This window comes from Adiantum capillus-veneris, chromosome 15, assembly GCF_014529385.1.
Source record: "Adiantum capillus-veneris isolate H3 chromosome 15, ASM1452938v2, whole genome shotgun sequence".
NCBI classification, from domain to species: domain Eukaryota; kingdom Viridiplantae; phylum Streptophyta; class Polypodiopsida; order Polypodiales; family Pteridaceae; genus Adiantum; species Adiantum capillus-veneris.
In genome coordinates, this window is record NC_140945.1 from 22,091,497 (window position 1) to 22,118,406 (window position 26,910).

General features: G+C 41.7%; 1 pseudogene; it reads right to left on the reverse strand.

Annotated features, from left to right (window-relative positions):
- Positions 1 to 5,141: 5,141 nt before the first annotated feature.
- LOC147440383 (uncharacterized) lies at positions 5,142 to 5,747 on the reverse strand (annotated as a pseudogene).
- Positions 5,748 to 26,910: the final 21,163 nt, after the last annotated feature.

Here is a 26,910-nt window from a genome sequence, read left to right on the forward strand (position 1 = left end):
TGGAGGCACATAATTCATAGCATGAGGAACTAGCGAGTATCGAGCGACAAAACAGGGCATGGCGACGGCTTTGAACAAGATTGCAGACAACCTGTGACAGGTGCGATTTACAATCATTAACGTCTTTTTTGTAGCTATGTCAAATGCCACCTTCCTTTTTGGGTTTATCACTTAAATTGACATTTAGTACAGTAGACACATAAACAAACACTACAAGACGTCGCGCAGAAGTCGGTGCAAGTACTGACGAAATAGCGATAATTTTTAAGCTAAAAAGCGCTGAAATAAGCCTCGTAAAAGACGTCGGTATCGTAGCGTCAGTATGACCATCGTTATATAGGGCATCGGAATAGGCCTTTGAATAGGCATCGGAATACTCAACATAATAGGCATCGATGTTAATATATTAAATTCCGATGCTCATTCCATTGGCCCTACCAAAGGTGATACCGTCACCTGTACCGACGACCAACACCTGCAAAATGTTTTTGGGCAGAGAAGGCTGGGAACTAATGTTGCATATACTACAGCAAAAGAAAATAGCCCTCTCTGTCCAAAGGAAGAGTGCACAAGCAACTGCACTCCACCTACAAGCTGACGCTAAAGAGCGAGTGTATGGGAATTAGCAAAATTATAAGAATAACATAACTTGTTAACATAATTAAAACATGAGTCGAAAACTATATAACCATAATTTACATAGCCAGTTTGCCATACCATAACCATCACATGATTGCTTTACCATCATAGCAAAACCATAATCATCACCTGAACCAAAACCATAACCATAACCTTGCACAACCATAACCATAACCAAAACCATAACCATAACTTTGCACAACCATAACCATAACCATCAGATGATTGTCATACCATCATAGCAAAACCATAATCTTAAGTTGACTGTCAAACCTTAACCATAATCTGTGCCATACCATAAACATAAGTACTACAAAACTGTACATATGCAAACAATAACTGAGCGAGAAGAACCTCATGGTAATACCTCCCAATCGACGTCCTCTCCCTCCTCCTGCAGCTGGATCAAAAGGGCCACAAGTCCATGCTTGTACCCATACTTCTCCTCTTGGCGTGTTGGAAGGCACTTCACGGAAACTTCCTGCAAAATTATGGTTTAATCATTAGATAAATATTCAAATAACATATATATTATCAATAGTTTATAGCATACGTATAATACTTACAAACTCATCTCGAAGCGTATCGTAGCGTCCACTCCCAAGATGTGACGCTCTAGCAGATTCCAAATGTGCTCTGGCTGCATCTCTCTGCTGTTCAAATCTATTGGGATTGTCTTGTGTCTCTCATGCAATCCCCGTCAACTCCTCTGCGTCCAACCATGACGGCTTGGGACTGTCGTCATTGAACTTGCCTCTGGCCTCTGATCGACGGTGTGACATTGTGAACCTCACCAAGCTCAAATCCAGGCGTTCGAGACCTGATCGTACCCCTCTGCCGGCCTGTACTCTCTCTGAATGGCATCGACAATGTAATTCTTTTTCTCAAGATCGAGACTTTTCCAAATTTCCATCACAGAGTGACCAAACTAAATGGTACAGACCTGTCGAATCCTCTGTCGCATTTCCTTTCTCACCCTATCTGACACAACAGTCCAATCCCTGCTCCTGTACACCTTGCTAGGATCATTCTCGTGTGATCTCCAAGGTGTACGTGGTGTGCCCATCGGTGAACTATCTACTGAAGAGAGTGGTTGACGCTCTCTCGGTGATGTGGACGCATTGGTAGAACCACTACCACAGCAACCACCACCTCCAGAACGATAGCTACATCGCCTCGATGATGAACCACCCATTGGTGTAGAGGACACACGAGTCCTAAGCGTAGGGGGCACACTAGACTGAGGTGTGGGGCCGCTTAGTGTAGGGACCACACTAGTCTCGAGCGTAGGGTCGGTCGTAGTAGGTTGAGAGGTACCTGCACCCCAAAGGTGTTGTGCCATCGTGATCTGCTCTAGTGTGAACTGAGACAAAAACGATCCCATCTGCTTGGATGATATGCCGGCCGGAGTGACTGGAAAACTAAAACTAGGAGAGTATGGCTCATCGTCATCGGCCATGGCTAATCATACATAAACAACACCCACAAAATACGTTAGTTTACATACGGAATGCTTAATCAATACAAATAACAAATCAACGAAACTGCTACACAAATGAAACAAATCAACGAAACTGCTACATAGATGATCAAAATCTAAAGTGTATTGTAGACTAATAAAATGAGCTTTACAAAAGGTTTCCTAGCAAAAGTCATTAGTTAATCTCTTATCCTCTATGAGATCTGATGCACCAAAGATGTCTATCTCAATGTGTACTTCTGCATCTTCGTCATTAAACTCTACTTCTTCGTCGCTCTCCACATCAGCTTCACTATTTGACACCTCATCTCTAGGTTCAGATAATTTCTCAATGCTGACATCCACCTCAAAATCTAAACTTAAAGTTAGAGTTGGTCCTGCGCTTTGTTCATGAATCACCTCTTCGAGCTCAACATCCAATCCTTCACACACTTGCTTGCTACGTGGAGCAACTTGAACGACATAAAGTCAGCAGGATTTAGATAGATCATTCTCATCATTTTCTGTCCATAGTGGATCGTGTATGAAGACATCTTGTTCACAATGTTGCGGAAGTACGAATGTATCCCGCACATCTGTCCACACCCGCCTAGAGTTCACTTGAATCAATTCACTCTTGTCTTTACGCACAGTTGCATTAGCACCACTAGTAATAACTTTGAACCACTTGACATTGAAGATAAACATATCAAACTTTCTAAAGCTAATCTTCAAGATGTCTTGGATGTAGCCAAAGTATTCAAGCTGGTCAGTTTGCCCTAACACCATTGTCGAAAGTGACCCTTTGTTCGTCGATCCGTTGCACTCTGAAGTGCTTCCCATGCGACCACAAAGATCCATATTTGTGATACTGCAGCCACAAAATTGAAATAGACTAAAAGTTATTAAAGCAAACTAATTTTCATGTGGAGCTCGAAAAGGAAGTTGTGAGATGTACATGCCAATCACAACCCCCTTGACATCTCCTCTTCCTCTTCAGTAATCAACACTCCACTCCTCTTTTCCTCTGAGAGTGTTGCATCTAACCACTGCCCAGTTGGAAAGTCATGCAATTTCTGAAGATGGTCTAAAAAAGGAAGGTTTCTAGTTGCATGGTTGCGCTTGATTTGAAGTCGATCTGTCAAACGTTGTTGCTTTTCCCCTTCGTACCTCTCTAGCCACTTTTTGCATGATGTCTAAGTTGAGAAGGCAAAATCTCATAACCTTTTCTCGCATTGTGATGTCCATCTTCCTAACGATGCCTTGTCCATGCAGCTCGTTCCTGTCACCTTGACGTTGACCTCAGTAGTCCACATTCGGGACATCTCTAGATCAATTGAGACCAAAAGTTCACTGATGAGGACAATAGACTCTTGTACAAGCCATCCTTCGGCCATGCTACCCTCGGAGCGAGCCCTTTGACGAACAAAACCCTTTAAAGTCTTCATAAATCTCTCCAAGAAGAACATTTACCTGCTATGGACCACCCCAACAACTTGGATGTACATGCATTTGGATGGTAAGAATGTTTGTTGGAAAGTACTTCTCCACCATGCATACTGCTTCAATAGCATTTAAGCACGCTGCATCAGTGTTGTCTTCTCTTATCTCTTTTGAACTGATCCAGTGTACCAACTCACTGATTTTGTAGATTTTTCTTCTAATGTCATCTGTCAAACAACCCTTTATGACAATTGATAAGATGAACTGTAAAAGTTTGTGCCAATCATGGGACTGACTCCCACAGGGTGCATGTGATGTTTGAAAACGACTTTTACGAGAGATGAAAATCTCAGTGGTATAGTCTTCTTCACTTGTTGCTCTTTTGGGCGACTCAGAACCCATTGACCTTTTGGTATAGACCACTTTCCATTGGGTTTAAGTCGAGGCCACATCTCTGGCATTCGACCCACAGCCTGCAGGTCATCTCTTTGAGCCTTGCTCTCCCTTTTTCCAGTGATGGTCTTCCAGATGATCTCCCCCACATTCATGAAGATGTGCATTGGGTTGAGAAAATGATTAATCAGCAGGTCACTCTAGTACGGGAGATCATAGAAAATAGAAATTCTTTTCATTCTAGGTGGCATCCAATATCCCCTCTCCAGTCACATGTTTTTCCAATCGCTCGCTTTTAGTGGATGCATGTCATGTTTGCATATGTTTGGTCCACGTAGCTCATGTCCTTCAGGCAAAAATCTACCATGCTCCTCATAAACTACCTTGCTCAAATGCTCAGAGCGGCGGAAGCCAAGTCGAGGAATACCTTTTGGACATGCATGATTGCTCGAGTAACTCAAGCCTGAAACATTACATATTAATATTTAAAAGCGTTGACATAGCCATGAATCACATGCGTGTGAGGGTTTTAAAGGCACTTACCTGAGCACTCACCGAACCCTGGCCAATTGTGCATGGTCCACATGAGAATGCCTTGCACATGTACATTCCGTCATTCGATTGGTTGGGACATATCAACCACCACTACAAGAGGTACTTAATAGTAGCGACGCTCGGAGTGCGACGATCAAATGTGAAAAACCACGGCGTTGCTATGGGCATCGCTAAATTACAAGTAACTTAGCTATGCTCATAGTGACGCCTATAGCGATGCTGTCAGGGCTTAAAAAAATAACCGAGAGCATTCAAAAACTCAGATCTCAGATCTGAGTTTTCGGCGCGCGCTCAAGCAAGCAAGGTAGCGCGCGCTCTCCCTCTCTCTCTCTCTTTCTTCTTCACACACACACACACACACACGAGGAGAGGAAGGAGAGCCAGGTATGCTCTTTCCCTCTCCTCACTCTCATATTCCCTTCCCCTCTTTCTCTCTCCCTCTCTCTCTCTCTCTCACACACACACACACACACACATTGTGTTTTTGAGAGATAGATAGATAGATAGATTTCATTATCGTCCACGGAGGTCAGATATGACCCATGGGACCGGAAACAAAAACATTACAATTCGGTCTTCTAAGAGAAGGCATTAGATACATATCAGTTAAGGACTGAGGGTCCGTCAAGAGGGTGGAAAAAAGAAGCAAAACCTAGGTGGGGTCGGGTAAGGGGATAGTCCCTTTGGGAGCTCGAAATTCTTGGATGATGGCCTTACCTCCTCAATATACTGCCCATTTTCCTTGTTTTCGTGCTTCGTAGACCTTTTTGAGTTCTTGTTTCTTCATCTTGAGTTGATTCAAGGTCAACTCCTCAGCAATCCAAACCTTCGTTCCCTTGAGGAGGTGGGATTGTCACAGCACCCTCACCCGCTCCTCTTTTTCCTTGAAAGTGAGAAGGCAATGCTCAAATGGAACTTGCCTATGGGTGTCATTGATCCAAGAAATGGATTCCGGCTTGATGTTGATTGTTTGAAGAATATTTTTGAGCTTGATAATTGCTTCTTCGAGGGTATCATCAGTGGTGCACCATGGTGAGGGAAGCCCACCAATCCGGACCTTAAAGGAGTTCTCTTCCTGAAGTCTTTGTTCTCGAAGTTCCGTTGTCACACATGTCTGCACTTTTTTAATGACTGCAGAGTGAGCTTGGGTGACTTTGGCTTCAACTTCTTTAGCTTTGTCTGTGGCAACATTGACCACAGAGTCGAAACGTGCCTCAAGATTGCTAAGGCGCACTTTTAGGTCGCGATTCTCTTCCATAAGCTGATCAACAACTCTTTGAAGCTCTCCGATCCAATCGCTTTTACTCGGCGCTGCTACAATGGCTGCAAAACTTGGTCGACTCCTCGCAGTACCCTTTGGGGTATTCATGATGAGAACCCACTACAATCCAATGGGACCCCTATCTAAACCAGTGTGACCCCACTATAAACTAGGCTTACACAGCTTCGCAGGGTCGTGAGTTCAGGGTTAGGCAGTGCAAGCTTTGTGAGCCAGGCTGCAGGAGATTCGGGTTTTGCGAGATATGAGAGGTTCGGAAAGTTGCTGCGTTCAAATTCTTGTTGTGTGGTGATGTTCTCGCCACCAGATGCACAGAGAGAGAGAGAGAGAGAGAGAGAGAGAGAGAGAGAGAGAGAGAGAGAGAGAGAGAGAGAGGAGAGGGAGGGAGAGAGAGAGCACAAGCATAAAAAAAAAATGCACACACACATGCATAAACAAAAAATGCACGTACACATTGAGAGAGGAAAAGAGAGAGAGAGAGAGAGCTTGCATAAACCAAAAACGCACACACACATGCATAAACAAAGAATGCACACACACATTGAGAGAGGAAGAGAGAGAGAGAGAGAGAGAGAGAAAGAGAAAGATATAAAACAAAGAGAGAGACAGAGAGAGAGAGAGAGAGAAGAAGAAGAAGAGAGTCTTAACATTGTAGGAAACTATCGGAAACTATCCCAAGAGACCTTAAAGATCTAGTCGATAGGATTTGAACTTAAGACCTGTTATTCATGAGGGAAATGGCATAACCAATCTATCACACTTCGGTGATGGAAAATTTATACCATTTTTCTCCTTTTTTATTGGTGTGCACACACACACACACACCCAAAAAGAAGAGAGTTTAATTTAACGTCATAGGAAACTAATTAAAGAGACCTAAAGATCTAGCTGATGAGGAGTTGAACTGAAGACCTGTTATTCAAGAGGGAAATGGCATAACCAATCTACCACGCTTGGGTGAAAGAAAGGTTATACCATTTTTCTCTTTTTATTGGCGCACACACACACACACACACACACACACACACACACACACACACACACACACACACACACAAAAAGAAGAGATTTTTAACGTCGTAGGAAACTATCGCAAAAGACGTTAAAGATTAGGTTAGATGTAGACTTACGTTAAATTAGATTTAGGTTTATTTAAGTTAAATTAGATAAGATTTAGGTTTATTTTTAGTTAGATTTATGTTTGATTAGATTTAGGTTTATTTATGTTAGATTTATATTTACGTTATATTAAATTAGATTTAGGTTTATTTACGTTATTTACCTGTTATTGAAGAGGAAAATGGCATAACCAATCTACCACACTTGGGTGATAGAAAGGTTATACCATTTTCTTCTTTTTATCGTTTAAGATAAGGTTAGATCTAGATTTATGTTAGATTAGATTTAGGTTTATTTAAGTTAGATTAGATTAGATTTAGGTTTATTTTGAGTACACTGAAGGATTATACTGCCTACGCGTTTGAGAGTGGCCGGTGTCTCAGTCATTGCGTTGATGGAGATGCTTAGGAGTGACTCGAACACTACGTTGGGGTCACCTAGAGGCAAAGAATGAAATATCAGCAAGCAGGGGGAAGAAGAGAAGTCAAAGCAGCATGCGCCAAGAAGAGGGCACTCATGGAGATCTTCTCCCAAGCTCTAAGGAGAGTCAGACGGCTTCGCAGAAGTTCCAAGAGACGTGCAAGCAAGCAAGCGGGTCCATGCAAGAACTACTGCGCAGCTGCATAGCTTTCAAAAGTGCCATTTTTTCAAGCACTGATCGCTTTGTTCTCAGATTAATTCTACTGGGAGAGACCACCTCCCCGATGGGAAAACTGGAGAAAGCTTGCAGATTGTCAGAGGAGGAGCACTCTAGATCTCGCATTGCAGCTCGAAAAGCTGAGAAGAAGAGTTTGGTATGTCTTTGACCCTTCAATGGAGCGAATCACCACATGTTCAATTAGGTTAGATTTAAGATAAGATTTTGGATTGAATTTTTATATTAGAGTCTAACTTCGAGATTACGGTAAAAAAGTTAGAATTAGACGAACGATGAAAAGATCTACTGTGAAAAGATGTTAAGATGCTGTGAAATGCTACAGCTAGAGAAGAGGCAAAGGGGTTTTGTCCACTACATGCAGTATCATGTAGACATGGGTATCTAGATTTTTTGTACCCACAAATATAGGCATTGACCAATAAAGATGAGATTATAACCCGGTGGTTCTGATCTCTGTGCACCTCTAGACCGAGGTGTGTGGGGATTGGACATGACTAGAGAATGTGAGGTAGTTTATAGTGTGAACAAAGAGAGAGAGAGAGAGAGAGAGAGAGAGAGAGAGAGAGAGAGAGAGATAAGACGAAGAATGCCAATAGAAGATTAAATTTGTTGTCTAGGTTATAATATTCTTACCCTCATTATGAGTAGTGACGAGGATGTGGGGCCGTCCAACCAAAACACCTATCTCTCAATGAGGATCTTATGTCCTTGTAATCATTGCAAGCATGCTGTGCAGCACGTTCATAAATTTGACGAGTTCGATCCATCTATTATAGATAGAGTTGTCGCCAATTATAAATTTTCGGACTCTAATGCTGGTCAACAGGCAGCAATCTTGCAACCCAATAAACGTGTTCGCAAGCGCTTTGGTCAAGCAGCATATGTGAGGCCACAAGATGTAGCCTCTGTCAGCTCGGGGGATGATCATGCAGACCACATTCCCAACGAGGCAATGTTTGAGCCCGAGATTGATGAAATGATCGAGACGATCATGGATTTAGAAAGGCTTATCTATGATGATATGAAAAGTGAAGCCGATGCGCCATTGTATAATGGAGCACGTGTGTCTAGATTGAAAGCGCTCCTCGTTCTTCTCAACATGTAGGCAAAGTTTGGATGGAGTGACACTAGCATCATAGCGCTTTTCAGGTGACCTATTATAATTAGTTTACTTTAATAAAACTCTAAATGTATAATGATCTGATAGATTTTTACACAATTGTACCGTATTTTTATGTTGTGTAGATTGCTCAAAGAGCACATACTACTAGCTAATAATGTGATGCCAGATTCTTGAGAGGAAGCAAGAAAGATTTTGCAAAACTTGGGGATGGATTACAATTCAATCCACGCTTGTCCTAATGGCTGCATTCTTTTCAAAGGGGAATACAGAGACATGGAGAAGTCTCCGAAATGTGATTCCGAGAGATATCCAGTAGATCTCCATGAAACAAAAATTCCACAAAAGGTTTTGCGACATTTTCCTCTGCTTCCTCGCATCAAGCATTTCTTCGAATGTAAGTCCATGGCTGCCGTAGCATCATGGCATGAGGAGAATAAATCTTCGGATGGTGTGCTACGGATTCCTGCAGATTGTGCAGCCTAGAAACATATGGATGGAGCATAGTTGGATTTTGCCACGGAAGCTCGAAATTTGCGCTTCGGCTTGGCTATGGATGGCGTAAATCCATTTGGTCAAAGATCAACATCTTACAGTGTATGGCCCGTTGTCATCGTCAACTACAATATTCCCCCATGGTTGACTACAAAGAAGGGGTGCCTATGGCTAAGCTTGATTGTGCCGGGGCGATATAAAGTGAATAATATGGATGTGTATCTTCATCCACTATTGGAAGAGCTACAACAATTGTGGATTGGCATAGAAGTGGTGGATATGAGGTGACACACAGGTCGATGGAATGCTTTGATCAGAGGCATTCTAATGTGGAACATGCATGACTATCTCGCACTAACACAATGCTCAGGTGATCTATTTACACTCCTCACTCAGACACTGTAAATCTTGGTTTTTCTCAAGCTGATCTATTATCATGTGTAAACATGTAGGGCTTCAAACAAGTGGATACAGAGCATGTGTCACATGTGGACCTAGACTGAATGCACGTAGGGTGCCCTCATTGAAAAAGAAAATCTACGAAGGTCATCAAGCGTATCTTCCAGAGAATCATGTGTTACGCGATGGCTTTTTGGGAAGAGAGCCACCGAGGATGTCTGCACAAGCATGGTTAGAGCAAAAGGAGATGTGTAATGACGGATTGTCCCCAGGGATGAAGAGACTATCTCTATGGTACGAGTTACCATACTGGCCCCGACTCATGATCAATCACTTGCTCGATCCAATGCACATATTCAAGAATGTGGGTAACCTACTATGGGATCATTTGGCCGGCAAGGAAATGTGGATCGTATGGAGCAATATTGGCCGCAAACAGCGTCCGATGGATCAATAAAACTCCCTAAAGCACCATGGATTTTCACAGCAGCCCAAGAACGCAAAGTAAAGGAGACCATTCGATCTTTGCGGACCCCCACTGGTGTAATGCACTCGCTCTGAACGTGTTTTACTAAAGAATGAAAGCTTGCCGGTTTGAAGTCACACGACTGGCATAAAATGTGTCAGAAATGTTCATAGTGGAATATATCATAGTGGGAGTTGTGTAACAAATTTGTGTGTGGACTTTAATATCATTGTTGCACGTGTTTTGTAGTTTATTTTACTGGTTGCCATTGAGGGATGTTTGTCTCTTGACGTCCGTAACATAATCTACAAACTTGCGAAGTTGGTGCAATGGATCTCACAAAAGGAGATCAATGTAGACTCCATACCATTCGCCAAACTAAACATTAGGTTGTGTGCATGTTTGAGAAACATTTTCCTACTACCATGCTAACCATTCAGGTGCATCTTCTTATTCACATAGTTGATGAGGTGGAAATAGGTGGCACAGTAAATTCCAGATGATTGTTCTTTTTAGAACATTTCATGAAAACGCTCAAGGGATATGTGCGTCAAAAAGCACGTCTAGAGGGTAGCATGGCAAAAGGTTGGCTAGTATAAGAGTCCCTAGTGTACATTGGAGAGTGGCTAGATGGATTTGATAAAGCCTAGGATGCGCTATGGTGAACCATAGATGATGAGCCCATATCTAGGATTGTCATGTGCAATCTCGGTGTTGAGAAGAAGATGACGGAAGATCTAGAGGCTAAAATCAACCGATTTTGCATGCTTCACAATCCAGTGATGCAAAAGTGGATTTCACAATATGAGGATGCAAAGCAAGAGCGACGAAGGGCACGAATCGAGTGGAGATGGGGAAGACGACCATCGATGCACTATCCAATGGGTTTGGAGAGCCTACCAACATTCATGAGCTTAAGATGGTTGCACAACCGATTGAAAAGCGCACAACAGTGCGGTGAAGAAGTGACTGAGCAAGAGTGAGAGTACTCTCGGGGTTGTGCGACCAAGGTAAGTTTGCAATGTACGACTAGTGACTTTTTCGATGTTTGAAAGGCCACTCATAGTCTTTGTTGGTTGTAGTATAATTCATACACAGTAGCATGGTGTAAAGGTCGACATTTTAGGGTGGAACGGATCGACAAAAAGCGTTTTACTCAAGATTGTGGAATCATGGAAAAATTTGAACAGTCTAGTCGACGATGGTCCTCTGATGAAGATCCTGTGGTGGCAGAACTCACTTGTTTCGGCACGCTACAAGAGATTTTGAGGATCGATTATAGAGGATTTTTTGTGGACTTTTTCGACGTGCAATGGTTCAAGATAAACATGGAGGGTCGCAACGCTGCTGTGCGTAGAGGAGAGTCTGGTTTTCTTGAGGTGGATTCAACTAAGAAATGGTCTAACCTAAGAGACACTTTCGTACTACCCGAGCATTGTGAACAAGTAAGTATGTAAATAGTTAACATCCCATTTTAGAATTTATGTGCTTGGAAGCTCTCATGTAAGTTATGTGGCTCTGGCAGGTGATATTTCATCCTACAAAGTCTACATCAAACTGGTGGTACATCATAGAGGTAGCCCCTTATAGTGCACGGATGTATGAAGGCTACCATGTGCCAATCACAGCGGCTTCAATGGAACAGATTGGAGAAGATGCTCAGTTAGAAGCCATTGAGGTGGAGCCACACGAACATCAAGCTGCTACTCTCTATGGGGTGCATGCAGAGGATCTACAAAATGAAATGGAGGACATCTATTTAAACGGAGAGCTCTATATAGATATAGGAAGTTATGCTGAGTTGTGCGAGGATGAGAGAGAGATCTCTTAAATCCATAAATATTGTACTTGAACAATTTTGCTAAGTTTTGGAAAAACTCTGGCTCTCTAAGTACCTTCCATGTTGTATAACCCTCTTTTGATTTTGCGCTCACATCTTGGGCAATCCATGACCACATGCAGCTCCACCATCTGGTTTTTTGACTGCAAGATTTGATTGTGTGCTCTCTCTGTCTCTCTCTCTCTCTCTCTCTCTCTCTCTCTCTCTCTCTCTCTCTCTTTCGATTGAAAATTCTGAGTTATCGACTTGTCTCTTCCATCAATCAAGTTGAATAGAAGAAGAACACATCATTGCATCATTGCGTCATTGTATTGCGTCCACTCCAGGTACGTATGCTCTAGGTATGTTCTCACAAGCAAGGACCACGAGCACCTCCTCCTCTCTCTCTCTCTCTCTCTCTCTCTCTATACCTCTCTATCTATCTATCTACTTGTCCATGTTTTCTACTCCATTCATTCAATATTAAGTTTAAATGTTCGTGTGTTTAATGCAGGTATGAATGATGATGATTTTCTTTCTTCTTTGTCACCCTAGCAGAGACAATGGTACGTGGAGCATCATCGCTTTGGCGCACCATCATGCGTTCCTACTCCATCCGCATCTCCCTCTATTTCGGAGCATTCAGCACGCTCCGAAGCTTGAGTGTCGACAAGACGATCTTCACACTCGTCTAGGCATCGACGCTCTAGTGGTGGGGTGGCGGTTGTTGTGGGGATGCCGCCACCAATGCTTCGACACCGCCTCGTGTTCGACGAGGCTCTTTACCCTCCCCTTCTTTGTCCATCCTGACACCAGCCATGACATCGCCATCGACACGAGGTTTTGCACGGCTGATTGTCGTTCCCCGCAGCTACACACCACTAGCTACTCCTCCAGGAGCCACTCCAGTGGACACTCCTTGCTTCGGGGCTCAGACTCCAGTGGAGACACCTAACGTCCGTATCCCCATTGACACATCGCTAGAGACCCCTGTCGGGACACCCAGGTTCACGCATCAATGGCGAGAGGGCTTGCCTTACTTCGTGGACTTCAGCGACGGCATCATCTTGGATGGTGAAGACAAGAAGATGATTTCGCGCGTGCGCGGTCTTTTCTCTCAGGTGTTTAGACACTACATAGTAAATACCTAGAGTGAAGTACCAAATGATTTAAAAGACAGAGTCATCAGCGTGCTTCATGACGAGTTTCCCGTTCCAACACGGGATGACCACTTCAATGAAGACGCGATGAAGGTTCAAATGCGAGAATACTGCAAGAACAAGCGTTCCAAAGTTCAAAAAGCAATCAAGCATGGGTGGAACAGACCAGATTGGCTGCCAAAGAAGATTGGAAGAATCCGAAGAAAGTAGCACGCGAGAATCCTGAGAAGTGGAATCAACAAAAGGAGGCAGCCAGAGCGCGAGTAGAGGCAGGGAGCTCGCACCACTTGGGGAGTGGCGGGTGGGCATCATTTGGGGCCGATTTTGTAAGTGTTTTCGCATTGCTCTCCATGTTTGATAGTTTAGGGTTTATGGGTTTTTAAATTCTAATATAATGGATTCTTTGTATGTTTTGATAGTGGTCGATGACAGGATGTGATCCCACACTGTATGAGCGTGAGTACGCAAGCAGGAAGGGCTTAAACGCCCTTATGGACATTCCGAGTTCTCGCGGCCGCATGGTTAGTATTAGGGTTTATTCTTTTCTATTTGTTGTATTGTTTTATAAACGTCGCTATATGTTTATACTTACAAAAAGCTATCTTATTGTTTTTTTTGCAGAATTCGACAGATACGCCGCTTGGACGCGATGAGACGTCTAATTAGAGGACGTCAGTTTAGCCATAGCTAGATAGCATTAGTTTCTTTTTGCCATAGCTTATGTATCATGAGACGACTTTCATGCGTCTTTTTGAAAACCATGTATATTTTTTAAATAATGACAATGGTTTGTAACTATTGCATTTGCAAATTTTAACAATAAAGTGATTTTGCCTATGTGTACAATTATCATTGATTTACTTCCATCAATTCATGCTTGTCAGTTTTGTATCTTTATTTTGCAAACAATACGTACTATGGATGATGAAGTTCATGGTTATATTGTCTTGTGGGTGACTATTTTGGGTCTATATCTACCTTTGCACTTTTTTCCAAAGGTGAATTAATTACTGAAACATTTAATATGGTTGATGGGTGGAATGCCTTGCCCCAAAAAAAGGTTCCTCTCGGGCGTCGCTATGAACGTCGCTATATAAGGCTCTGTAGCATCGCTATAAGCGTCGCTATAGATGGCTCTGCAACGTCGCTATAATCGTCGCTATAAGGTGTCGCTATATAGCGACGTTTATAGCGGCGCATATAGCGGCTGTCATAGCAATGCTTATAGCGACGTCCCCGTATTGACGCTCTTAGCGACTCCGGGGGTTATAAAAACCCAGTGTATTTTCATCACTAAAACCGTCACAAGAGCACACAACCTCTTGTAGTGCACATCGATTCCTGTCTACAAGATTTGGAGCTCTTCTATAAGTGGTGCCAGATAGACGTTGTGAGCGGGATGGAAACACACACAACGCCTCTATAATGACCTGACACACACTCTTCGAAGGATACACACACACACACTATGGGGCACCACTCGGCTTACACAACACACTTGGCCGAGACAGGGAACACACCTATGGAGTGAGAGGAGAGAGACTATCCACTTGCCCACTCCACACAGAGAGAGACACACACACACACCCAAAACATCAGCTCAAAAGAGGAGAATTTCTGAATTTTAGATACAATAGAGCTTGGGCCAATACCAATGGAGCAAATAGCTCACACAATATGGGTAAAATGTACCAAATACAATCACAAATTGGAGCAGAAGCTTCGCTCATAGGAGAAACTTACACAACCAAAACAGCAGAAAAACAGTGAGGAATTTGGCAAAATGGACACCGCCATCGTGTCCGGAATGGCCTAAAACCCCAGTCTACAATGTCAAAGTGCTCAAATCCGACCTCGGATGAGCAGTTTTCGGCCAAAACAGGCTCCAAAAACCCCAAAAACATAGTTGCGGTTGTTCCTCCTCTTCTCTCCACGTTTTTTCTGGTCTTCTCTCTATTTTTTCAGTTCCCACACTTAGCTTTAGTAGTTAGGCACCCTTGGCCTTTTAGATGACCTCAAACGAACCTCGAATAGGCGAAAAACTGACCTCGCAGTGCATAGTTGTCACCCTACTGCATCCATACGCACACCTGGCACTCGACTTTTTTCAATAATGCATCCCGTAACCACGTGAAGTGGCCCCAAAATATGGTCCTCATGATGACCTTTTTGCATAATTATCACAAGAAAACACCCACGTTGTGTCCGTCCTTATCCACGTGCAACTATTGATCCCATTCGGCCTCCTGACGCCACTAGATGCCATCTGACGCACCTACTTACCTCATGTCATCGGCCCGTGGATAGATTCCTTGAGAATTTTTACGCACTAGAAACTCCTCATTATTGTAGAATGTCACGGGAACCGAATAATAGAGATAGACAACAAAACAGAGGAAGAAATCTTTGTATTGATAGTGTTTGATACAACAGAGGAGCAATTGAATATATATATGGGCGCACTCCGTTGTACGGAGCTCGAACCTCCCGACCACCCCCGAGCTTCAATTCGCTTGCATGCAGCGTCTCACTCGCACTCGCACTCGCACTCTCACTCTCACTCGAAGAAGAGAGAATGGTGAATGATCCCCAAACGCACCACCCGTCGTGCTTTTATCCTTCTTTTCCTCGAAAAGCCTGCACGATTTTCGTACCAAGTATACCTGCGAGAATAATATAAGAACGTGATCGCTAAGCGATCCGTAAAGGTTAGATTTCTATCATGACACTTTGCACAGATCCTGTTTCACACATTGATTTCTGCATCGCCTACAAAATAGCCAAAAGAACATACTCGTGCAACCAATTCAACATGATAATCAAAGTAAAAAAACATAATTATATACCTTCATAATCTCAATTTCCATACTCTACCATGAAGAAACAATCCACTTCTTGGTTGATAGCAGGGAGAACTGTATGATGTTGTAGGTCTGTCTGTCCCTGTGTACATTACACTACTGCTGCCTTCTATTTGTTTTCATCATAACTTTTACAAACAAACTCAGAACAGAGCGATCCAAGTACTCAAAACGACGGGAATAGATATGGTCTACAAGACAACGCGAACAGAATTGCGAAAAACGTCTCTGTTTGGCTAAAAACGCAACTTTTAGGTCGTGACTCATAAAACCTCTATTTTTGGGTATCCACTACTTTTACAACTTATTTTAAGCCTACTCATGCATTTTAAGCTAAAACACATAAATATAAAAAATTGATATTAATAAAAATCTCAATTTTACTGTTCATAGACAGACTATCTGTTATTCATTAATCTTTATCAAATCCGTCTTTAGTGTATTATTAAAAAAAAAGAATATATGTTCTCTCTTAATATTTCAACTCATTCGTATAAGCTCTATTTAATAGACTATTCAACAATCTTTCAAATCGTGCTAACGAAAGATATACCCTGCTACATTCTTTTCGACTTTAAGAACTTCAAATATTAGTCCTATTACATTCTCCCCTTATCAAAATTAACTCTGTCCTCAGAGTTGATCTAAAGAGAGAAAAATTCTCTTTGCAAAACACTAAGATCAACCCATGATGCATCCTCTACTGGATAGTTCTGCCACTTAACCAAAACTTCCACAATGTCTCTATTTCTCATATGTTTAAAACGCCTATCTAGTACTAAGTCTGATTCTACAGTCAATGGTCCGTCATCTTTCAACTTAGAGTTATCCTCTAAAACATGATGCACATTAGGAACATACTTTTTCAATAAACTCACATAGAATACATGATGCACTTTAACATGAGAAGGCAATTCCAATTTGTAAGCTAATGAACCAATGCGCTTCAAAATTTTAAATGGACCAACAAATTGTGGAGACAATCTTCTATCATTTCCAAGAATCAAATGAAACTTCTCAGGAATAACCGTTAAAAAACCATATCACCAGTTTCATACTCCACGACACGATGTTTCTTGTCATAATACAGTTTATGTCTCTTTTGAGATTCTCTAATATTCCCCCTGATTTTGGCCAACTCGTTATCCATTTTCTCAAGCATCTCACGTGACAGTTCTACCTTATTCCTCGAGCTAAGAAAATTTATAGGTGTGGGACAGTTATAGCCATACATTGCCTCAAACGGAGTCATCCTAATAGATGAATGATATGAACTGTTGTATGCAAATTCAAGCAAAGACAAATATTCATTCCAATTAGATTGGTTTTCATTGACATACATTCGTAACATATCTTCTAAAATACGATTCACCCTCTCCGTTTCCGCATCGTTTTGAGGATGGAAAGCATTAGACATGCGTAACTGGGTACCTATAGAGTCAAAAGTCGCTCTCCAGAAATGAGAAGTGAACTTAGAATCTCTGTCAGACACTATGCTCTTGGGCATGCCATGCAAACGAAATATCTCTTTCATAAACAAGTATGCAATGGTCAATGCAGTATAAATTATTTTTACAGGAAAGAAGTGAGCTTGTGTTGTGAGTCTATCTACCACCAGAAAGATCGAATCATACCCTCCACGAGTAGTAGGAAGTCTAATGATAAAGTCCATGGATATACACTCCCACTTCTGTAAAGGAATGTCTAAGGGTTGAAGGTCACCAGGCATCCTCTTATGCTCAATCTTAACTTGTTGACATTGAAAGCACTCACACACATAATTCTTAACATCCAATTTCATACGCCGCCAAAAGAATAAGGTTTTAATATTTTCATATGTCTTATTTAATCCAGGATGACAAAAAAAAAGGTGAATTATGACACTCATGCAGAATTTGACTCTTAAAAGAAGAATTTGCAGGAATACACAAGCGGTCATAACAATACAGATTTCCCTTATACAAGTGATATCTATTTTCATACATCTCACCAATATTCTCACGCAAGAATTTCAAAATAGGCATATAAAAGGAATCATTTTCAACTTCAGTATGTATCTCATCAATCAAATTGGATCGCACAACAGTCAACAAATTACACATGGGCCTACGACTCAATGCATGTGCAACTTTATTTTCTTTTTCACACAAATACTTCAAATCAAAGTCATACTCAGCCAGCAATTCAATCCATCTTCTTTGTCTGTTGTTTAACAATGGCTGCGTGAAAATATACTTCAAACTTTGATGATCAGTACGCAATTAAAATTTGACACCAAGCAAAAGATGACGCCAATGTTTCAATGCATGAACAACAGCAAGCAATTCTAGATCATGTGTTGCATAGTTCAATTCATGTCGTCTTAATTTCCTAGACTCATATGCAACCACTCTTCCTTCTTGTGTCAAAACACACCCTAGTTGTTCACCACTAGCATCACATGACACAACAAACGGTTTGCCCATCTCACGAAATTTCAAAACACAATTTTCTGCTATTTTAGCCTTCAAGGTCTCAAAAGCAGTCTCACAGGTAGAAGTCCACACAAAACCCTTGTCTTTCTTGGTCAATTCGGTCAAAGGACTTGCTATCTTAGAGAAATCTTTAATGTGTGCCCTCTCATATTGTGCTAGACTCATAAAGCTTCTTACATCTCTTACTAACATAGTCTTAACTTTATCAAGATCAATGTGAATCCCCTCTTTAGAAATCACTCTTCCCAATTACACAATCTGATCCTTTGCAAAAGAATACTTACTTGCTTTGGCATACAATTTATGTTCACGCAAAACCTCAAATATTTTCTTTAAGTGCAATGCATGATCTTCTTCATTCGTAGAATACACAAAATATTATCCAAGAATACCAGAATGAAGTCCTCAAGATACGGGTGAAAAATATTATTCATTAAGCACATGAAAGTTGTTGGTGCATTAGTTAAACCAAAAGCAAGAACTCTAAATTCATAATGTCCATAACGTGTACGAAAAGAAATCTTTGGAATGTCCTCGGCCTTGATACGGATTTGATGGTAGCCAGAACGAAGGTCAACCTTTGAAAATATTGTGGCACCACTCAAATGACTAAGCAGTTCATCTATGTGAGGAAGAGGATATTTGTTCTTAATGGTCTTTTTTTGTTTAATCCCCTTTAGTCGATGCATAACCTATATGTACCATCCTTTTTCTTTTGGAATAACACATGACTACCCCAAGGAGATATACTAGGTTTAATGAAACCCTTTTTCAAAAGATCATCAAGTTGTATCTTGAGCTCTTTAAGCTCATCAATATTGATCCTATATGGAGATCTGGAATAAGGTGTCACTCCTGGATATAGATCTATGGCATGGTCTACCGCTCTAGGCGGAGGTATACCAGGAAGATCGTCCGGAACACATCCTTAACTTCATGTAAGAGATCCTCAATAAATTCTCGATTTGTCTCTTTATATTTATCCCCAGATTCTCTTTAATCTCATTAGCAAACACAAGCAACGTCTCACACTCTTATCTAAGTCACCTTATCAATTCCATTGCCAAAACTAGATTTAGAATCTCTTTCTTTCCACAAAGAGCGTGACTTATCATCACCAAATGATTAAAGATATATTTTTCTTTCTTAACAATCAATCAAAACATGATTTTCAATGATCTAATTGATACCAATGATAACATCATGCATATCAATGTTTATGCTATAGAAATCATCTTTATGATTTCAACTCTTCAAAGAAAAAAAACAAATTTTCTACTAACTCTTTCGTGGAACTATTATTACCACTAGTTAAGTCCACAAGTCTTTTAACTTCTCGATTTAATTTCAAGTTTAATTTGTCAATCAATTTAGACGATAAGAAGCAATGAATACTATCCAAATCAATTAAGAAATTCAAATTTTAATCTCAACTTCTACGTATAAATTCGATCTCACAGAAGCTTTCAAAGGACGTATCAAAGACATAAAACATCACAAAGAAGGGGTAGATGACTTACCTTTATCGTACGCATCGCCAAAAGTCTCCAATTGAGCCATCTTGGTACGTATTGTCTTATCGATCACCTTGCTCGAGCATTCGAAAGTCTCGTGGTCGTGTTCTCGATATTGAAAGTATAATCCCAATCTTTGAGTTCTTCAATCCACGCTTCTAAATCTTCGCATATCTTTCTTATGCCATCAAACTCTTTAAGCTTAGCCTTTGTTAAGAATGATTTGGTTGTCGCTTCTCCCATATCGTCATCGTTTCTTTTGGCGGTACCCCAGTGCTACCACGATGATTATTGTTTCCAGGTGGATTAGCATGGTTTTCACCTTCATGTTGGCTATCAAGGTCTACATAGATATCAAGCTCTCGTGCTGCTTTGCCCCACAGAGCCTCAGCACACTCTCGATTTGCAATTTTCAGATCTTCTCATAGTCGCCGAATCAGGTCTTCTTGCTCCTTCATCCTCCTCTCGTATCCTTCCATGTCCAGAATCAACCGCTTGCTCTAATACCAATTGTCACGGGAACCGAATAATAGAGATAGACAGCAAAACAGAGGAAGAAATCTTTGTATTGATAGTGTTTGATACAACAGAGGAGCAATTGAATATATATATGGACGCACTCCGTTGTACGGAGCTCGAACCTCCCGACCACCCCCGAGCTTCAATTCGCTTGCATGCATCGTCTCACTCGCACTCGCACTCGCACTCGCACTCTCACTCTCACTCTCACTCGCACTCGCACTCGCACTCGCAGAAGAAAGAATGGTGAATGATCCCCAAACGCACCACCCGTCGTGCTTTTATCCTTCTTTTCCTCGAAAAGCCTGCACGATTTTCGTACCAAGTATACCTACGAGAATAATATAAGAACGTGATCGCTAAGCGATCCGTAAAGGTTAGATTTCTATCATGACACTTTGCACAGATCCTGTTTCACACATTGATTTCTGCATCGCCTACAAAATAGCCAAAAGAACATACTCGTGCAACCAATTCAACATGATAATCAAAGTAAAAAAACATAATTATATACCTTCATAATCTCAATTGCCATACTCTACCATGAAGAAATAATCCACTTCTTGGTTGATAGCAGGGAGAACTGTATGATGTTGTAGGTCTGTCTATCCCTGTGTACATTACACTGCTGCTGCCTTCTGTTTGTTTTCATCATAACTTTTACAAACAAACTCATAATAGAGCGATCCAGGTACTCAAAACGACGGGAATAGGTCTGGTCTACAAGATATCGCGGACAGAATTGCGAAAAACGTCTCTGTTTGGCTAAAAACGCAACTTTTAGGTCGCGATTCATAAAACCTCTATTTTTGGGTATCCACTACTTTTACAACTTATTTTAAGCCTACCCATGCATTTTAAGCTAAAACACATAAATATAAAACATTGATATTAATAAAAATCTCAATTTTACTGTTCATAGACAGACTATCTGTTATTCATTAATCTTTATCAAATCCGTCTTTAGTGTATTATTAAAAAAAAAGAATATATGTTCTCTCTTAATATTTCAACTCATTCGTATAAGCTCTATTTAATAGACTATTCAACAATCTTTCAAATCGTGCTAACGAAAGATATGCTCTGCTACATTCTTTTCGACTTTAAGAACTTCAAATATTAGTCCTATTACATAGAAAAAACACACTACTACTGGTAATGATGAAAATCAATGCACTATGTACATGTTGTCCTACATGTACACATGTGGGCCCCACGTAACCACCTGGCTCTGGAAAATGGGCAATCCTTTATTCGATGCACCATGCATGTGTATGTACATATACGCAATCCCTTGCTCCAAAAAACTCCTGACATAATTTGCCCATCCCCTAGCTTGCTCGATCATTCATGATCAGCAGCAATAAAAAGAGATATGAGACTCGCCGCATCATAGGTCTCCTCATCCCTCATAGACATTACTTGTTCTACAGACAACTCATTTTGCTCCACCATCATTAACCTAGCATGATATAATTTAAGACGTAATCCATTTACCCTTGACTTATCTAGAATCCCATCCAGGTTAGCCAACTGATAAGTACCATTCGGAAAACACTCCACTACATTGAAAGAGCCTTCCCACTTAATTTGAAACTTCTTTTGGAAGGTGTTGTCCAGCTTACTGTTGTAGCGCAAAACCAAGTCATGCTTCTTGATACCCTTACTTTTGACCTTTTCATTTATCTTTGCCAAAGCCCTATCTTGCATCTGCCCATAATGTTCCAATGCACTCATTCTATCTAGCTGAACCTCTTGTAACTGCAAGAGCCTCTCTTTGAATGCATCAATAGGCAGCCCAAGCAATTTCTCTAGCATCCTTGACTGCAGGCAACTCTACTTCCACAGGAAATAGTGCTTCCTTTCCATACACCAAATGAAATGGAGTGAACCCTGTACCTGTCTTCACCGAAGTACGGTAAGCCCATAATGCACTAGGCAGTTCCAAATCCCAATTCCTTCCTTGGTGCTCTGTCACTTTCGAAAGTATCTATACCAACTCACCATTGAACCTTTCATTCAAGCCATTACACTACGGGTAATAAGGAGTGGTATGCTGGTGTCTAATCTTCATCTCCGTATATAAAAAGTCTAGTAGTTTTTCTCTAAATCTTGGCCCCTTATCCGAAAGTAGCTCTAGTGGTACCCCAAACTTGCAACATATTTCATCATACATAAATTTTACCACATCCTTTGCAGTGATTTGTTTTATTGCTATAGCCTCTGCCCATCTAGAGAGATAGTCCACTGCAGTCAAAATATAGCTTTTGCCCCTGCTTGTGATAGGTAATGGGCCTATTGCATCAATCCCCCACTTTTCAAACACATCAAAGGCCATAATGGTTTTTCGTAACTCTAGCTTCAACACTCTCTTCCCAGATGATTGACACCTATTGCAAGACCTACACCAATGGTGAACATCCTTGTGCAAGCTAGGCCATAGATACCCCTCTTGCAAGATCTTATGCAAGGTGATCTTTAGAGAAAAATCGCCGCCACATGCGCCTTCATGATTCTCTTCCAACACTCTGTAAAGCTCCTCCCTCCAAGGTACACGTCTCAACACCAGATCAGCCCCTTTCATGTATAAGACATCACCAATCAATTTGTACTTGTATGCTCTACGCACAAAACCATACTTCTTAATCTTTGGAATGATTCCTGTTAACAAAAACTGCTCTTCTTGAGCCAAACTTTCCCAGCCATGATAAAGAGGTAAGTTGGTCCTCAACACAAATAGCTCCCCAATCATGCTTTGAGCTGCTTCATGTGCCTCTCCATTTAGAGCACGCTCAATGTGTCTGATGCTTCATGCTTCGAACTTTTTTAACAAGCCTTTAATTCTAAAACACATTTCCTTCAATGAGGTGTTCTTGCTCTTCCACACACCCAGCACTTGCTTCACAATTAACAATGCATCACCTGTTATGCTCAACCTTCGAACTCCATGCTTCAAACAAATGTGTAATCCGGATTCCAAAGTAGCATATTCAGCCTCATTGTTACTATGAGCATCCAATTTGAACCCTCTCTTGCATAATAGCTTCCCCTCTGGATCATAAAGTGCTATACCCCCTGAAGCTGCATCATGGCTCTTTCTGTATGAGCCATCAAAGAACAAAACATGTGCATTGCTGATATGTGGCACTTATTCAACTACCTTCATCACCGCCTCTTCCTTAACAAGAAGGGGATTCTCCTTATAGGTCAACAAATCGGCTAGGGTAGCCCTTGTACTGTCTTCCACTAGAAAAGAGAACTCAAACTCTTGCAGCTCAATCACCCATTTCTTCACCACATTTGACATGTTAGTGCCATTAATTAACTGTGGCAGAAAAGCATAACTCGTCAAGAAAACAAAAGGTTGTGGTAGCAAGTAATGACGAAATCGTGGACAAGCAAATATTACACTGGCCATCACTAGCTCTACTTCCGAGAACTTTCTCTCTGCTACCAGCTTCACTCGACTTGCACAATACACTGGCCTCATATAATGGCTTCCCTTCCCTTTTTTCAATAGTATGGCTCCAATGGAATCATCCCGTACTGATGGATTTACATAAAATACTTGCTCCCAATCAGGAGCCTGCATGGCTGACAACCCCCCTAACACCTCTTTCACCTCTTGAAACACTTCTTCACACTTGTCGTCCCATTGCAATGGATCATGCTTTGCCACTTGTTGTAATGGATAAAGAAGCTGAGAAGACAATGGAATAAACCATGCCATGTACTTGACTTCGTGTATAAAGGTTGCCAATTGCTTCGTACTCGTAGGTGATGCAAGAAGAATAATAGACTTAACCTTGTCTGGATCAGCCTCAATGCCATTTTCTGACACCATGTGGCCCAATAACTTCACCCTTGGCTGTGCTAAATGACATTTCTTTGGATTTAGTTTTCCTCCACATTCATCATATTGAGCCAATACCATTTGCAGCTTCTCATGGTGCTCAGCCCTACTGCTGTATACACAGAAGTCATCCATAAAAGCTTTAACACAACTATCAATGAAAGGTTCCAACACCCAATTTGCTCTCTCTTGATAGAAAGAGGGTCCATTTGACAACCCAAATGGCAATACCGTGTAGCAATAGTAGCCCCATGGCGTAATGAAAGTTGTCTTTGTGCGGTCTTTAAGAGCAATCTTCAATTGAAAATAGCCTGAAAAACCATCACACACACTGTACCTCTCATAACCTGCCACTGAATCCAAGATCTGATCGATGAATGGAAGATTCTTCTTAGTGGCTGCATTTAAGGGTTTAAAATCTACACAAATCCTCCACTTCCCATCCTTCTTTGGGCTAACTACTACAGGACTCACCCATTCTGTGGTTTCCACTGGAACTATGAACCCTGCCTTCAATAACTTGTCCACCTCTTCTCGCAAGGCTTCCATTTTCTCTTGACCCATCCTTCTTAGCCTTTGCCGCACTGGCTTAGCAACTTCTTTCATCTCTATTTGCATTTCTTCGCCCTTGAACCCTCTAATCTCTTCATATGAAGTAATGAAAAAATCAGGAAAACTAGCTAGCATGTGCAAATATATCTCCTTCTCCATAGTTGAGAGGTCTCCACTGATCATTTGTGTCATCAATTCCTGCTTTTTTGACAACTCAACCTTGGTTTGCATCAGCCCTTCAATCACTTCATAAGGCCCTTCACTTTCATCTTCAACCTCATTCGCAAATGCAACTAAACCAGACTCCTGGATTTCTTTGTCCATCAGAAGAAATGCAACATCGGCATCCTCATCACTGCTGGTAGTACTATCACTGTCCTCATCTGTCACCGTGGAATAGTCTTCATCACTAGACTCGTCCTCATCTTCATAAATCTCCTCCAATCGTTTCCTTGTATCCATATTATAAAGCTTCTTGGCACCTGTCTTTCCATAGAGGCTAATAGTACCACGTCTCCAATCTTGAACAACTCCCACTGCACGTAACCATGGTCTGCCTAGTATAATAGGATATGCTCCCAACCCTGCTGGTATCACATGAAAATCAACCACTGCCTTTGCATCATATGCTTCCACTTCTAAGCTCTTTACAACACCCTAACATTTTACTTTTTGATGGTTTGCCAATCTGATCCGAAAGCCTGACACCCCAGTCACTAGAAGACCCATCTTCTCAACGCATGAGTGTGTTATGACACATATTTGGGCTCCACCATCCACATAACCTTGTCCCAAATTTTTTCTTTTGTGCCACACATCTACTATTGGGCAAATGTCTGGTAGCTCATCCATTGCCAACACCTTCACTGAACCTCTCTCTGGCTCTTTCTCCATTGGGTTAACCATCCTCTTCCATTGTCGCTTTAGCTTAGGCACCATCTCTATAAGCTGTCCAAAAGTAACATCTACCTTCCTGCTTGTCAGATCCTCCTTCAAGGCTTAATTGCCCATCCCCTAGTGGAAAATCTGAAACATGAAACTTGCGATGAGCCCTTCTTTTCCTCTTGGCCTTGACATCCTCACCTTCATGGCTCTTTCCCTTCTTCTTACTAGGACCTGGGGCACTTCTTCCTTCCTTTTCCTCTGTGGTCCTCTTCCCAATAGGCATCACTAATGTATCCTCTAGCTTTGATGCCTTCTCCAAGGTGACTACACTTATCACTTTTGTCTTTCCCTTTTTCTCCTGGGTTAATCCACTAGTTCCTTCATCTCCCTTAATTTCGATGCCATAATCATTGGACCGAGTTAGCACCTGTCTTGGCAATGGATACATGTCTCCCCCCATCCTTGGTGGCTTATGATATTGCGGGCTGGTGTGACCCAACTCTCCGCAATTATAACATGTGGGTGTCTGCCTCCAGAACCTACCATTGCTTTGTCCACCACCATTCCTAGGCCTTTCTTCACCTCCTAGCTGATTTCCAAACCTCACTCGACCTCGATTATTTCCCACTTGACCTAACATGTTAAGGCTGAGATTCTTCATTAAGTCTACCACTTGTCTCATGTCTTGCCTTAGCCCATCATCTTGCACTGCTGTAGTGACCACTGCTGGCATAACCTAAGGAGTAACAGGAACCACTGGTTCATGATGAACCCCTGGCATGCGACCTTGTAAAGAGTCCATAGGCTGAAATTCAGACCTCATGGGCAAAGACTCCACCCCTAACTGGCTCATTTTCCTCAGCTTTCACTCTTTGTTCCTTGCCACCTCCAATGCATCTTCATATGTCGTAGGCTTCTTTAGCTCCACTCTCCAACGTATATTCTCCCAAAGACCAGCCAAGAACCTGTTCTTCTTCATCATGTCAGGCGGGGGTACTTGTGGTGCTAAGGCCTTGCACATCCTCTCCCATGCCAATGAGAACTTACGTATGTACGCATCTACTGGCTCACCTTGCTTCTACACCAAACCTTGTACTTCTTGCCACACTTTGTCAGGATCTTCTATCTTCACAAACTCCACTTTCAACCCATGCCGTAGATTGTCCCAACTCAATCTTACAGGTGGATCCGTCGCACACAACTCCTCTTTAAATGCTTTGGGCCAAACTCGTGCATCACTCTTCAAAC